Source organism: Xiphias gladius, chromosome 5 (genome assembly GCF_016859285.1).
Source record: "Xiphias gladius isolate SHS-SW01 ecotype Sanya breed wild chromosome 5, ASM1685928v1, whole genome shotgun sequence".
Classification (NCBI taxonomy): Eukaryota; Metazoa; Chordata; class Actinopteri; order Istiophoriformes; family Xiphiidae; genus Xiphias; species Xiphias gladius.
This window is the reverse complement of record NC_053404.1, coordinates 20693793-20709171: the sequence shown is the minus strand read 5'-3', so window position 1 is coordinate 20709171 and position 15379 is coordinate 20693793. Positions and strand designations below refer to the sequence as shown.

The following is a 15379-nucleotide window of genomic DNA, read 5'->3' as shown; positions in this document are numbered from 1 at the left end:
CTTGCCAATCTCTGGTTTCCATAAAGCTGTAAAGCCTTTTTTCTATTTGACCGTTTGTGTGTGTTTGTGTGTGAGAGAGAGACAGAGGGAGAGAGAGAGAAGGATTAGGAGACAGAACACAGGGAAACTAGCCAGGCCTCTGGGGAGAGAGTGTCCACGAAGGAGCTTCTTGAAGAGTCTTTTGTTTAACAGGCCTGGTGGTCGTGCGGCGGCATTGTTTGCTTTCTTTCCTCATTTCTGCTTTGCTCGTAGTCCACAAGAGCACTTGTCGATTCCCCCTAATAATAACAACAATAATCACGTCATTACCAAAACAACCCGCATCAAAACGCAGTATGAACAAGAACGACATCCCGCCTTAAGTCATCTCCCTTGCGCCGACGCATGCACGCACAGGCGCACATGAAACACACCCAAGTTGAGATAGCTTACGGTTCGGCGTCTGCTGCTGAACCGGCAAGTATTCGCCTGTGAATTGAGGAAGAGTATCGGTATCACTTCCTTCCTTTGCAGCGAATGACTCCGTGACACATACCTGAGTCCCGACCTCTGCTCTCTGTCTACATTTTTCTAAATTTTCCCTCCGGCAGCGACGGAGGCGTCTTTGCGTTTTTCGGGGGGGGCGCCATCATGTCGCACATCATCTCGTGCTTCGGCAGCAGAATGATTGATTGGCACAGTTGCTGCAGCACCTGTGCCAATCGAGTCAATCCAGTGAAGAGGGCTGACGTGGGCCCCCCCCCCCCCGGGTCAGAGAGAGGTTGATTGGCGTGACATGATCTATCCGGTGAGGAGGGGCCCCCTTGCACTGGGTCAGGGGCATTGGCTTAATGTCTCCCAGCAACTTTCTTTAACAAAAAATAATATTTAAAAAAAAAAGAAGGATTTGCGGGATTCATACGCAATTGCGTATTCAGTTTATAGCCGAGAAGATAGAGACATGTTTACGACAAGGTTTGGTTTAAATACCCGCACAAGTGGGGAAAACGTACGTGATGAAGCCGAACCGACGCCCCCTCTTCTCTGTCTGTTCCCCCGCCGACGATGACCTTTCCACCCTTTTTAGCAAAGCCAAATTTTCCATCGGGAAAAACCCCAACTTTTGTATTTGTTCTTGGCAGCCCCCCTTGATTTGAATTCGTAGCTGCGTGGGTCAATATGCGTAAAAACACGAGTTAAAGACGCTCCCGTAGCTGTTACTCGGACGCGGTGTTGCAGGGCTATTGATCAAGACAGATGAGGACTGAAGGTTACACCCTGCCTGCCCGCGTGTTTATTTAGCCTACAGTGAGGAGGAGAGCGTGCCCTCCGAATGCCAATTAAGCCGGTGATGGTCAGATCATTGTCATGCCGTGCTGATGACTGGCAGGCCCTGACAAGCTGGCTGAGCCGTGCATGCGGTTCCTTTAATTAATTGCCGGCGGCTCGGCTGCATGTGGGCGGACAGAGCGAATATGGATGTTGACGGAGAGCAGCATTCACGCTTCGTGTAATTCCTGTGTGAAAACAAAGGGCGAGGAATTGGGGCAGAGTAAAAGCATCGCTGGTCTCCGACGGAATGAAGTGAATGTGTGTTTTTTTTTGCGATTGATCTCCGAAGCACGATGGTGTGTCTTGTGGGCTGCAGCCGGATTTAGGCACCAAAAGTCAACATTAGCATTTCAGAGATCTATCTATTTTCATCAACTCAATCCTGTACGCGATTTCTTAACTTCCCCCGGTGCCTGAGGCAGTATCAGAAATTCGCGGGCTCCAGGGGCGCGTTGCCATTTCAGAGCCTTGATGCATCACAAATTTAAATTCAATATCCTCCATAATTAAAGCAAATATATCAAAGGGCTGCTTACACTGCAGCGATACCGTCAGTGAACTCCAGCGGGACCGCGGCTCAGGCCTGCAGCCCAGGTGGCTTCTAACGTATTCAGACACACACACACACACACACACACATAAATATAGCATCTTGCTAAATGCATCCTCAGGGCTCTCTTTAATAATTTAACCCCAAACTGCGAGCTGTCCCCGCGTGCGTCGCAGTCTTACGAAACGGTGTCTGCCGCCGCTTTTTAATTACACTCTGGTCACCGCATTTAATTACAGTGTTCAGTGCGATGGTGGGGAGATCATTCTTAGAGCAAATCAGAGCTTTTTCACTCACAGGAGACGGTCATAACGCCCCTGCAGTGCTCCCAGAGGAGCACTGAGAGTGTGCCTGTGGTACTCGACGGGGAATTAATAACGACTTTATCATCATTTCTGCTACTTTTCAATCTCCTATGAGGGAATGCAGCTATGTCTGACTCTTGTCTAGTCTATTTTATTGGACATCATCCTTATTTTTTTAATGACGGGGGTTGATGCACCTCAGGACTAAAATGCATGAAGCCCTTGTCTATGGTTTACGAATAATCGGTGTGAAATAAGGTAAGACTGTCCTAACTTGACTTATCTCAGAGGCAGCGCTTGCACATTTCTTAAGTGAGCTAGCTGGAAAAAAAAAAAAAAAATTAAAAAAAATCAATTCCCCACTGTAAAAGATCATTAAAGCTAAAATTGGACTTTTAGATTGTGCCCTTTTGTCCCTCATTTTTTGCTGGGGATGTCTCTGATTGTCTCAGCTATCGTTGCTGATTACAACCACTTGATGTAGAGCTGACGTTCATTCCTGAATGCATTGCTTCTCGTGCACGAGAGGCAAAAGCGTGCTTCGAGGGGAAAGTCGAGGCGGACAGCCGCAAAATCAAGCCGGTTCCTCAAATGTGCGCGTCGCTACAAAGCAATCCTCAAACATGTGAAATCCCACTGGAATGAGTGCGTAAGTTTTAAAGGGGAAAAGGCTTGAAATCCGCGCGAAATAACCAGCGCGAAGGCGCGTGATTTGTATGAAAATGCTCCAAACATCCGTAATTCATTTTGCGTGATCCTGTGGTTTTACAACTTTTGTGTCCTTCTCAGTGAGTCGGTTGCAGCGGCCCGAACCTGAGCATCGCTGATGGTTTCTCCGTCACTATAACCCTGGATTGTCTGGAGACGGCCACGGCGAGTTAGCATACAAATGTTTTTCGGCTCATTCAATGAATTAGTCGTTGAAGTGTTTTTTAAGGACCTCGTTAGCCTCAGGCGTCGCTCTCAACATATCGTGGCGACACAGGCCCCCTTATGTAGGAGTACGTCGTGAAAACACGCGCGAAACAAAAGCAGTGCTGTCCGTCTCCGTGGGAGACCCCATGCAGATGGGGTCGCGAAGGTCTCCTAAGATTAAAATATATATACGTTTGATATGTTTTCTATTAAAAAAACGCATTAAATTTGTGTGACATATATCATAATTCCTCCATAATCCAACTGAATCTCCCCGTATGGGCCGGAAAACAGAATACTATGTCCCGAACCCCCTCCTCTATTCATTGGGCCCTTATATGGGCTTGGACCTGACTTGGGTATTAAATTAAAAGCATTGCTGGTTATGGTGAGGGTCCTATTTGTGGGGGGCTAATAATAGATTCTGCCCTTTCCCCCCCCATTAGGGCAGGAGTCAGCCATAAGGATAGTCAAGGAGTTTCTGTATGATGCGCTAAAAATTTTGTTGTAAGGTCACAATACAATTGCACTTGAGTCGTAAGTAGAAGGGTATTTGTCCCATCCGAGGGGAACTTGGTCCAGTCGGGGGGCATCTGGTGGAACCCTGGGCCAATTTGGTTGGACCAGAGAAGAAACTGGAGGAGCGAAAGGGTGGCCGGAGGGGTATTTGGGTTGAAAAGAGGGGCACTTGAGCCAGCTAGAGAGATATTTGGGTGACAAAAAAAGGGGGATTTAGGCCAACCAGAGGGGGCGTGTACGCTGATCACAGCAGACAATTGGACCAAATAGAGGGGAATTTTAGCAACACAGAATGCACTTGGGTAACCAGAGGGCGCAGGGGACCAAAGGGACGCTTAGACCAATCAGAGGGGCAACCGGTCGACCACAGGTGCCAACCACAAAATGGGCTCAGTAGAGCGCAGGCCTCCGCCGAGGCCAGTGTCAAAGAACATACGTCAGACATCAGAGGAAGAAAAATCAAATTCATGGGAAATGATCTGGATCTGAACCAAAATTTAACGGGTTCCTCCCATGCCCCACCCTTCCACCGAGTTCGGTGCAAACCGGTTGGGTACTTTTTTGCGCAATCCTGCCGACAAATGAGCCAACAAACAAACAGACGCGGGTGACTACGTAACCTCCTTGGGGGCGGTAATGAGGCTGATCGGGGGGGGGGGGCACCAGCCAGGGATACATTTTTGCAACAGAAAATCACACACACACACACACACGGGTAACCGCGGGGGCATTTCGGGTGAAATGAGGGGCACTCGGACCAATCAGGGGGACAACTGGGCGACAAGAAGGGGCACTTGGATGACCAGAGGGGGAAACCGGGTCAATCAGAGGGGAAATTTGGGCATCAGGAGGGACAACTGGGCCTCGTGCACCTCTCTGTTATGACACTGGGGCAAACATAAAGCATGGAAAGGTCCCATGAGGACAGGAACATATTGGTTTAAAAATGGCAGCCAGCCCAAAGAGGACAGACTGTGCTCCCCCTGCGGGCGCCTCTGTTGCGACTCCAAAACCGTGCCCGGGACTACCGGGCACTTTTTGCAGTGCAGCCAGAGCCACCGAAGCCCGCGGAGCGCGGCGGTGCGGCGGGACTCCCGGACTGCCTGCTCGGGCCGCCCAGCGCCGGACTCACGTCGCGTCACGCCCGGCCTGCGGGTCTTACCCAGAAAACCCCGGAGCCGCCCCCCCCACCCCGTAACGCGCGCTCACGCGTGATTTTTCTTCCTGCCACGGTGAGACGGCGTATCCGCTTTCAGAGGGAGGCTGAGCGTCGGCGGAGCGCCAGTGGAAGGAGTGGGAGGGCTCTACGGCGCTTTCGCTGGTTCCACACAGAGGAAGAGCAGAGCGAACCGCCACGCCGCCCACCAGCCGAGGCGACAACACTTTCGCAAACCGCTGCCGCTGCCCCGTTTGAACGTGCGGAGGAGCGGCGGGGAGCAGGCGCCCGAGGACCGGCAGAGGAACCAACAAGACGGTGAGCGCTCCCCGGTCTCAAAACGACGATTTGTGGTTCCTCGTCTCGCCGTAGGGCTTCGGAGCGCCGAGGAAACGCAACAAAGTTATTTGCGACGGGGGGGGGGTCGCTTTGTTTGGCCGTGAAAGGTGGGAGCAGCATCCCTCCTGCTCGGCTTTTGTCCGCACACTTTTGCGTGCGCATTGTGTTCAGTCAGTCGTGCAGACGATTACGGCACTAATTAAGGTGAAACGTCTCGTTTAGTCTTATTTCCACTGAATTTTCATTTTATTTATTTTTTTTAATTTATTTATTTTTTATTTTTTTACCTTGCACCTACTGCGGCTCGATGGCTCGCGACGCCGGGTCGTAGAGGTCGACACCGCCTCGTCCGATTCCGATTTGTTTCCCGTCGCTGTTTCGCCACCCGACCGGCCACGGCGACGGTGGGCACCGGTGTCATCGCCACCCACGGCTCGGGTGACCGGGTCCGGTTCGGAGAGAGCCAGTAAAGTAAACTTTGACCTTACTCCTGCTTTCTCATCAACAGGAATAATAAGCGAGAAGGAGTTTTTTTATTTTTTATTTTTATTTTTTAGTGGTTTAGTGACACTTGGGCTACTTGGACACCCTCCAGCCAGCTCCTTCCATTGTCATCTGTTTTCATGTTTTTGTCTTTTTTTTAAGTGTAGAATTAAAAAGCTGAGAAAAAGAAAAAAAAACCACCTCTGGAGTGTTAAGTGCAAGGACGATAGTGGAATGGAGGTGGCTTTGTGTGTGTGTGTGTGTGTGTGTGCAGAGTTAGAGGTGATCGCCGCTCCAGCTGTGCCACAGGCCGACCATGTTCTGCCTGATGCTGTGCTCCTTGTTTTAGTTTATAAAAAAAAAAAATGGGGGTGAAATGAGGAGGAGACAGGAGATTGTTAAATGAATGCATGCTGTTGGCCAGTTGTTATCTGAATTTCAAGTTTGGTTGCGCCCTGTGAATTCTGCGTGCCTCATTTCCCCTTACATTTGCATTTAGGTCTTCTTCTTCTTCTTCTTCTTCTTCTTCTTCCTCAAAAGCCTTGTAATCCCCCCCGCTTCATTTTAAAGCCTGATTTGCTGCAGCTGGACTTCATCCAACATTTAGGATGTGTCAACTCCTGCTTAATTCTCTCCCAACTTAATGGCCTGCAGGATTTTCTGTGTCCGAATGAGAGTTTATGTCGGTTTGATTTCCTGTTCTGCAAGTACTAAACCTTTACTGCTCTGTGAGCCGCCCCGGTCCGTAAATCATTCCCTGTGGTGCCTTTTTGCCTTTGTGTCTCGCGCTGATAAAGGCATATAGAAGATGACATCCTTCCAGGTGAGTTACTTCTGGCCACGCTGGCCAGTAGATGACAGCGAATTGTCTGGTTCGGTTCCACGTTGGCCCCGCTGCAGTGGGGTTTGAGCATGGTCTGTACTGTAACTGAAAAGAAATCTCCGCCGGAACAAAGGGAATCTACAACAGACGTTTGTAAACCAGTAGCTGTCTGCAGTGACGTGGAAATGCAAGTGGGTTCCGGTTAAGGGCTCGAGGCACAAATGCCGAAAAACATTTTCTGGTTCCAGCCCGTCAGATGGGAGGTGTTTGTCGTTAATTGAATACCTTTGGGTTTCGGCGTGTTGTTTGGACAAAACGAGGAATTCGGAGACGTCACCGCGGGCCTGGGGAATTTGTGACAATGGCCGGATTAGCCGGCCAGAAGGCCCAGGGGCGAGAAATAGCTGCTGGGCCCCTAGTGTCCCACAGTTTTCTCTGCCTTTATTTACAGCGTGTACAGTTTCTCTGTGCTGTGGGGTAATTTGATTAAACACAAATGAATGCAGGTATACGCAACTTACAAGCACAAAATGAAGAAAATAAGGTCTTACGAGGCGATTTTGACACTCTAGAGACTGAGCCTCAAGACTGGGTAATAAAGTACGACCTGCTTTGAGGGGGGGGGGGGCGATGTACAAGCCAAGATCAGCACTGCTCAGGCTGTTTAGCATCTCCCGAGTTACAAACTCGAAGCATGGAGTTTGAAAGACGTGGACGTTCACCAGACGTGGGGGGTTTAATGAACAGCGCCGGGTGGGTGGCTGTGTTTGGAGCTGAACCGATTAGGCGATCAGCAGCGGAAAACTAACTGGCAAAGATTTTGATTACTGATTAATCGCTTCAGTCATTTTTCAAGCTCCGCAGCTTTATAGAAATACAACATGAGATTGCTGGAGTCCCCCCCCCCCAAGGCTACACAGGTTGATTTTTGTGCCTGAGTCGAGAACATTTCCAAAGAAATTTACAGTTAAATGAGCATAAACCGGTTGGCAAACAGTGAGACTGTAGCTTTCGTGGCTTCAGGGCAGTTGCCCGCTTCGCCCGCTCGGTGTCATTGTCTCTGCTTGGTCGTGATGGTCACTTCAATTCAATAGTTAAGGGATTTGAAATGGAACAATAATGGACAGTGAGATCGGGTGCAAGCCCTAGTTGGGATGTGGCCCTTTTCACCGTGTGCATGGCCTCCACGGTGCGTTCAAGTGCAATAACAAGAGTGTTGGTGACTCACGGGGAGACGATGTAGTAACAAGTACAAACAGCTCCGCGATAACAACAGGATGTCAAACTGAGTGCAGCCGGACAGACAGTTCAGACGGTGTAGGCATTCAGGCACAATGTTGTACTTCCACTACTGAGAGATAAATGATATATATTTTTCCCAGAGTACAGTTTACATTTTTTCGGACCAAACTAAGGGAGGAAGGTTTACACTGCTGCATATTTTGTCTTTGCTTTGTTAACAACTGTGGATTATCAGCCATTCCTCCGAACAACAGTCACATGTGTTCCTAAGTTGCTTATTTACTGGACGGCGTTGTGGCAACCTGTCAGCCCGCCAGGTTAGAGGCTTTGGCAGTGAAGGGCAGGCAGTCAAAACAAATCCGAGTGCACCCGGCACTTAAAGTGAAACGCGATGGATTTGACCGGGCCATTAGTGTGTTTAAACAGTTTGAGATTAAAGGCAGGATTTCAAACATAAAAGCTTATCTGTTATTGCTCCTAATGCTTGGACGACGAAAAACATTTTCAGACCTTTGAGTCCCAGTGGGATCATTCTTACCTGGACAAATAAACCAAACAGAAAAACAGTAGATGTTCTCCTAAGCCCCCTCGTAGATTTGGGCTCCTTGTAAAATTCAAATCTGCTGAGGCATTTGGCTCAAACATTGCACTCTTTGTTTTTAAGCAAAATGGGCAACCGTGTGAGAGAGAGCAAAGGTCTGGAGCTGCAGAGAAGTCGGTTATCACAGTCATCAAAATGCATCGGTAGCTTTCATTTGCGCAAGTTGTCGGAACAAGATAACGTAGTCGACGTATGTTAAAGCCGAAGGACTTTAGTGTAGGGGCGGGGCGCACGGGGTTTCACGAACAGCTGTACACTATAATGCAATCGAATGCAACAGCTCTGCGGCGCACCCAACCTTTTGTTGTGCTCTTTTTTTTTTTTTTTTTTTTCCGACTGTGTCACTCAATTTGTTACAGACAGGTGATTAACTTGGGATGTGTTCCCACATTTGCCCGAACTCCCCCGTGGACCTCGGCAGGAGCGAGATAAGACACATTATATGAGCAAAAGTTTGCAGACAGGGTGTACTTTTGGCCCGGGGCTGTTTATTCATGGCGTAAAACAAGTGAAGTGATATTTTAAATAATGGTGTGCTTCCAACTTTTGTGGCAGCAGTCCGGGGAAGGCACTTAAAGGTTCTTTACCATAAAGAAATGGCCTGCGCAGAGCTCTGACCCCAAACTCCATCCAGCACCCCTGGGATGAAGTGGAAGAATGATAATGATAACGATAATGAACTGTGAGCCGGACCTTATCAACCCAAGCATCGGTGCTGGACCTCACTAATGCCCTTGTGGCTGAATGGGAGCAAATCCCTGCAGCCGGGTTCCAAATCCTGGCAGAGAGACTGAATCCAGAAGAGCGGAGGCTGTTTATAGCTGCAGATTAATGCCCATTTTCTGGGAGTTAGACGCTCAACAGTCACAAGTGGGTGTTAAGTTTGAGTGTCCATATCCTTTTTGGCCATATAGTGTAAGATAATGTCAGGTGGCATCCAAATGTCTTAAATTGCATTATTATTTTTTCCTCCATTCCTTGTCCATGAAATCAGCCGTTCTTTTTAAATTCATATTGTGATGTTGTAACAGCAATTTTTTTTTCAAAGAGGAGCCCGTGACATGTTAACAAGCCTTGTGGGGAACAGAAGCAGGATCGATTGAGATTTCAAATTAAAGGCGCATAGTTTGTAGCAACAGCCAACGTCCCTGTCCTTGGAAAGAGCGCGAGATTATGCAGACCTGCAGGACTCAGCCGTTGCAGCGAGGGCGACTGAATCCCTGGGGGAACATGTCGCTTTATATCCCCTACACTTACTAATATTTACTTGGCTTTTCCAACAGCTGCCTCAGACCTCGTGTGAGCAGTTAGAAGGAATGAAGGAAAAAAAATGCCTTTTTTTGAGTTTGCCGAGGCAAAGAGCTTTAGGCACATTTTTACTCGGGCCGTACCCGACTGAGTATTTTGTCAGTCGAACCGGTTTTGGCTGCTGAATACGAAGATTCGACAATTCCTTTTTTTTTTTTTTTCAGTTTCAGTGATGATTTCGCCCACATTAACACAGTCATGTGCAACGGAGTCACTGGAACTTTTAGAAATAAATAAAAGACGGCTGCATGTGAGGCAAGATTTGAATTTCGGCCTATTTGAATGGCCGACATATAATGTGGGGCTACCACATGGATTTGTCAGAGTAATGAGACGGGCAGCGCTCGTGTATCTGGTTCAGTCAAGCTCTTTTTTTGAGGTGACCGACCAGATGCCTCACAGCTGCTGTGGTGTGACAGACCGGGTACCTCTGTTGGGCCGTGCCCTGCGCAACGAACCCCCCCCCCCCGGCGCAGTTCCCCGGGACGGATCGGCGGTTAACATGTCTTGAAACACAGCATCGCGTTTGCCGTGTTTCCTCCTGGAATGTCATACGCATCCATGCCTTCGCTCAGTCTTTGAGCAATGTTTTCTGCGGCGTGACTCTCTCTCTCTCTCTCGTCTCTTTTGTTTTCTAAAACAAACGACTCCAGTCACCAGTCATCTGTGATGAAATGGGCAGTCGCTGGCATGTAAGCTTCAAAAGGTTGGTAGAGAAACTAAACTGCTGCCCTGTGCTTAATTTTGCTCCATAGCCCCCTCTCTCATTGTGTCATATTTTGCCACCACTGCATTCGTAATGCTGCCTCTTTTAGGGACAGTTTACCCCGGCTCCAGAGTTTCCATTAGCCTCTTAGATCCCGCACCCTCAATAATATTCACAGGCCTCACGTCTAGTGCAGTGAAATCTGCGATGCTGTTGGCGCCGTGCATGGGACGGGCCTAGTGGAGATATACATAATGTATATCATAAAAACATATTCATGATTGCTCTGATTTATAATTCCTCATGGCAATGTTATCCCTGTGCATTTCTGTAAACTTCTAGCCGTTTTACTGCACACTGACTGGAAGAGTCTCGGTCGACCGAGGGGTGCCTGGCGGATGATTCGACTCACCGACTTTCAGGGGGGCAGCCCTAGTTCATACCTTTTTTGATATTGTCCTTTAGAGCTTAACTTGTCCAAATTCTAATCTGATTTTCTGGGAGTTTGGCATCAGAAAAGGTTGCAGCTTCATTCTGTGACAAATTGAAACGGGCAGCTTATTTATTGATTTATTTATTTTTTTTAGTCCCTTGCAGGTTTTAGATCATTCTTCACATTTTTGTAATTTGTTTGTTCAGCTGTGGTGATTTTCATGCTTTCAGATGTGTTGAATGATTTCATGTTGGACTGGGCCATATAATAAAAATTAGATATTTTGTTCAAGTTTGGTCATTAATAATAATAATAATAATCATCATCATCATCATCATATTTTTCCTGCACAAATGTGAAAAGACTAAAAGATAATTTAGGTTCTGTCATCTTTATGTATATGTCAAACAAGGCTAAGAGTCTGCAGCCATGCTAACCTCTTTGAGGCTGTACTCAGTCACAGTGGTACTTTGAGCTAAATGCTAACATCAGCATTAAAAACCCAAAATGTCAACCTCATGCTGGTTTAGCAGGGTCCTGGTTCGGTTTTTGGTTTAGACAACACTCAGATTAGCTAACATGCTGTCCAACTATAACCCTACCGTTACTGTTTCGTCTTGTAAATCCCTCTTAAAACCTTGATAAGCATAGAAAACACACAGTCAAGCTCAGGAGGTGTGACTTTCGATGCGTCCGTTCCCGAACCTTTTAAAACATTTTTTCAAATACCAGCTGTCCACAGCTACGTGTGATGGAGAATGGGCAAGACTTGACTCTGCTTAAATTTTGTGGAGCACGGTTTGACCTCAGTAGAGGCTGATTTGAAAGTTGTGACGTCGTACAGTTCTTGCAGCCTCTGGTCTATTCAGTGCATCGGTTAAATAAATATGACAAGTTGTTCATTAACTAGATCAATGATTTCATGTTAGCCTCAAATTGAACATGTCGAGCTGATGTTAATGTCAGCTGACGGAGGATTCACCGCCTGCAGGATTAGGACGACGTTCTCCATCAACAGATATTTTCGCCCCCAGCTCGTTGTTTCTGTAACCTCTCCGGAGACTTTCGGCCCAGCTCTGCATGCCCTCCATACATCATTTCCCACTTTATTCTCTTTTCATTTTCCAAAACTGCACCTCGGCTGTCTCCTTCATTAATTTCTCCTCTACCAAGACAGGTCTGCTTCCACCTTTCCCTCTGCTTCATTTGCATCTTGGCTCCACGCGACTGCCCGAGTGTTTTCCGGGAGTCAGGTGGCTAATTGGTTCCCATCTGTTGGGAGAAAGCAGCCTTTACAGGATCTCGGGTAATTTGTGTCAGGAGTTTTACCATAATGATTCAGTTTTTTTTTCCTTCTGCCCAAAGTTCAGACAGTTATCTTTCTGTTTTTGTCTGTTCTAGCATTTCAGAATTGTTTTGGTACCACTTTCCGAGGCACTATTCATTAATGGTTCTTAAATGACGAAAAATAGCTTTATAGCACTAATCCTTTAATAGATCAGTTGTTCACCAATAATAAGAACAAGAGGAATTATTCCTCCAGCCCAACACTTTGCCAGTGTTTTTAACTCTTTAATTCATCACGGAGACCTCTCCAAAGGACTGTTTGACCACTCGTCTTCTGAAAAAGAGCTGCAGGACGTCTGGTGGACAACCCAAAAGTTGTTCCTATGAGTGGCTCATAACTGATCTATAAAGCATTAGTAAATGACTTCTTAGCCATTACTGTGTCCGTTCATTACAGCTTATAAACCCTTTTATAAATGGTGCCTCATCAACAACTTGAGTTCGAGCATTCCGTGTCTCCACGTCCTCATCGCTGTTTTGATCGCTTTTTTTTTCTTTTCAATTTCACAATCGCCATCTGCAGCGTGAGTTTGTTCCTGTGTAAAGATAAGGTTCAGAGGAGGAAGTGGCCAGGTCTAGAAACTCTAAACGGGAAGTGATGGGGAAAGACTGAAACGCTTGTTCACACAGACGTGAAAACCATGGAAAAGGACCGTTTGTTTACTTCGGTGCTACCTGTGCTCGACGTTAAGACGACAAATAAGCAGAGCCAGTGGCGGCCCGTGAGACTGTTGGCTCTCGTCCACACAGCACTTTAACCGCACCTGTTTAAACTTTGGTATCAACAGAGGATACTGTGTTTGGTCTCTGAGGGCTGACATTTATGAGGAGTCCAGACTGGTTCCTTTTCTCGCAAGATGAACCAAATCGAGCTTGTTGATGATATCTAGTCCTTGCATGTTCTTAAATGTAAACGTACAATCTGTGGCCACTTTCAGCTACGAATGTCATTCACCATTTTACGTTGAAGTTCGAATATCAATTCTTTTTTTTTGTTTTTTTTTGTCCAAATACTTAGACGTGACATTTTGGGAATGAGACCCAGTGTTGAAACAATAATTTATTAGTCCAGTAGTCCTCAAACTTTTTCTTTCATGCCTCCCTTTGCAAGCAGAAAAAATTTCACCCCCTCCATTCACCTATACATTTATTAGATTTTTTTTTTTTTTTTTTTTTTAAAGTCATCCAATAGTAATATTGATAAAATGACATTTGGACGGATTGCAGACACACACACAAAAATCCAAGGGTTAACATCCGTTTCCAACACGCTCCCAAGATGTTAAAAGACAAAACACAAGATATGCATCATAAAACTAAACAATAAAGTCCTGAGATCCAAGATTGCGTCATCTCAAATTAAATAAGAAACCCCCACATCAAAACGTCCAAGGTATAAGAAGAAGCTGAGTTAAAAATGTCATTCAAAACCTCGTCGCAAATCCGTGACCCTGTTCCATTACACATACTACCATGACATTGCTGAAAGCAGTGCCAGCACAGTTGAAGATAAATTTGAAATGGATCACAAACTGCATGTTTTTTTTTGTTTTTTTTTTGGTTTTCCCCCTCCCTTGTCACTGTTTTGTTGCACTTTACATGTTCTCTTGCCGTCCGAATACATCCTCCTAAACTTGGTCCTTGCTCATCAAACCTTAATTCCGCTGTAGTTGATTGAAAGAAAAATAACTTACGACAAATTTGATAAATGTCTAAAAATTTATCTTTTAATAACAAAATGTACAAGAAAAAATGCGGATAGTTCATTTCAGAACCAGTTTGACACGAATTTTGACTGGAAAAAGGGATGACTTGTGGATTTAAGTCTGTCAGCAACATAAGTCTCCTGTTATTATACAATATTATTATCAATGCATTTTTCAGCCCTTACTGGCACCGACCACCCATGCTGCCTCTGATTGTTCAGAATTTATGATGAGCTCTTCGCTGTGGCCTTCATCTCTCCTCCCTCTCCTCGTCGCTCAGCATCTGTCCATTTTTATTCACAATGTTTGTCACATGATGCCCCCTGAGAGAGCTGCTGGTGATGAATCAATTTCGAGCTCTTTTTGAGAGCCTCCTGACAGCTGACGGGGTGCCAGCGTTGACCTTCTGTAATGAGGTAAGGTCTCCATATCTGCCAGTGGGGGTAGAGGAGAAAAAAGGAGGAGGAGGAAGAAGAAGAAAAAATTTCAGCGGGAGGAGAGGGTGAACGGGCGGGCTGAAAAGCAGCGCTGCACTGCCGGGGTAGATTTGATTCGCCACAAGAAAAAAAAAAAGAGAAGGAAACAAGAGGGAGAGATTAGAAGCGGATGAGGTTTAAAGTGGCAATTGAGGGAAGATGACAGAAAAAAAACTCGGTGTCGGACCTCTAAGGTTATCCCACAAATGGAGACGCTTCCAGAGAATTGCACACATCAGTAGACGTCTTATTTAATGCAGTTCCGTTGTGTTTTTAGTTCCCTGAGATCAAGGATTTGATTGTCTGCAGCAGGCTTGTGAGCTGATACTGCTGTGATTCCCTTTTCTGCTGCCTGACACTCGATTTGTTTAGCTGCTCTATCTAAAATGACTTGCATGCATACATACAGGCATATTGATACACCTGCTGACTCGTCTATCCTTAATGTTTTTTTTTTTTTTTTGTGGGGGGCGGTTGTTTGTGGCATCTGGCTCTGCTTCTTTCTTCTCCTGCCCGGGATTCCTGAAAAGGATCCAATTTGAATCAATCATCGTCTCCCCGGTGTTGTAGACGCTGTTGTTTCCGTTTGCGGGATGGATTGTAAACAGTGACGGATGGTGAAGGCTAATTCATCCTCCGTTGTCAGAGGGAAATCATTGCACCTCGCTCTCGCAATCCATCTCACAAGTCCGCGAGAAGAAGAAAAGTTGGATCCGCAGAGGGGATTTCACTCTGTGCCTGACGCGGACGGAGCATCGGCAGTTTACAGGTAAAACCGAACGCCTTTTATGGACATTAATTACGTCTTCAAATTGTTTGAGAGGAACCGGAGAATATTTGACATTTTTGCTCGAAGAATGGCTGCAACGAGGATCAAAAAAACCAGTTGCAGAGCAATTCGTCCTGTGGATGGACTCGTCGGCTAATTGGCTAATTGTTTCTGCACGTTTAGACTGATGGTGTCTCGGTTGCAAGGAAGTGCATCGGTAGGTCATGCCAGAGAGCCCGCACGCACAATGCCATGGCCCTGGAAGTGGAATATCCTAAATTAGAATGTTGTTATGAAAAGGACCCTTTTAGGCGCTGTTGCCTTTGATGGACGCGTACTTATGAGAGAAGGCACCAAGTGAAGGACTTAGCCTTGGTATGCGAGTGCGCA

At 46.5% G+C, this 15379-nt stretch overlaps 1 protein-coding gene across 5 annotated transcripts in view; it reads left to right on the top strand.

Annotated features, from left to right (window-relative positions):
- The first annotated feature begins 4807 nt into the window (after positions 1-4807).
- Positions 4808-15379, top strand: part of rnf152 (ring finger protein 152) — a 50055-nt gene continuing 39483 nt past the window's right edge. For 2 of the 5 annotated variants that reach the window (XM_040127135.1, XM_040127130.1), the window contains exon 1: positions 4808-5074. The gene's annotated coding sequence lies outside the window, so the exon portion shown is untranslated. Of the gene's footprint in view, positions 5075-6331; positions 6402-15379 lie in introns of those variants that run through there. The other 3 variants (XR_005707482.1, XM_040127129.1, XM_040127133.1) reach the window with 2 other exon arrangements.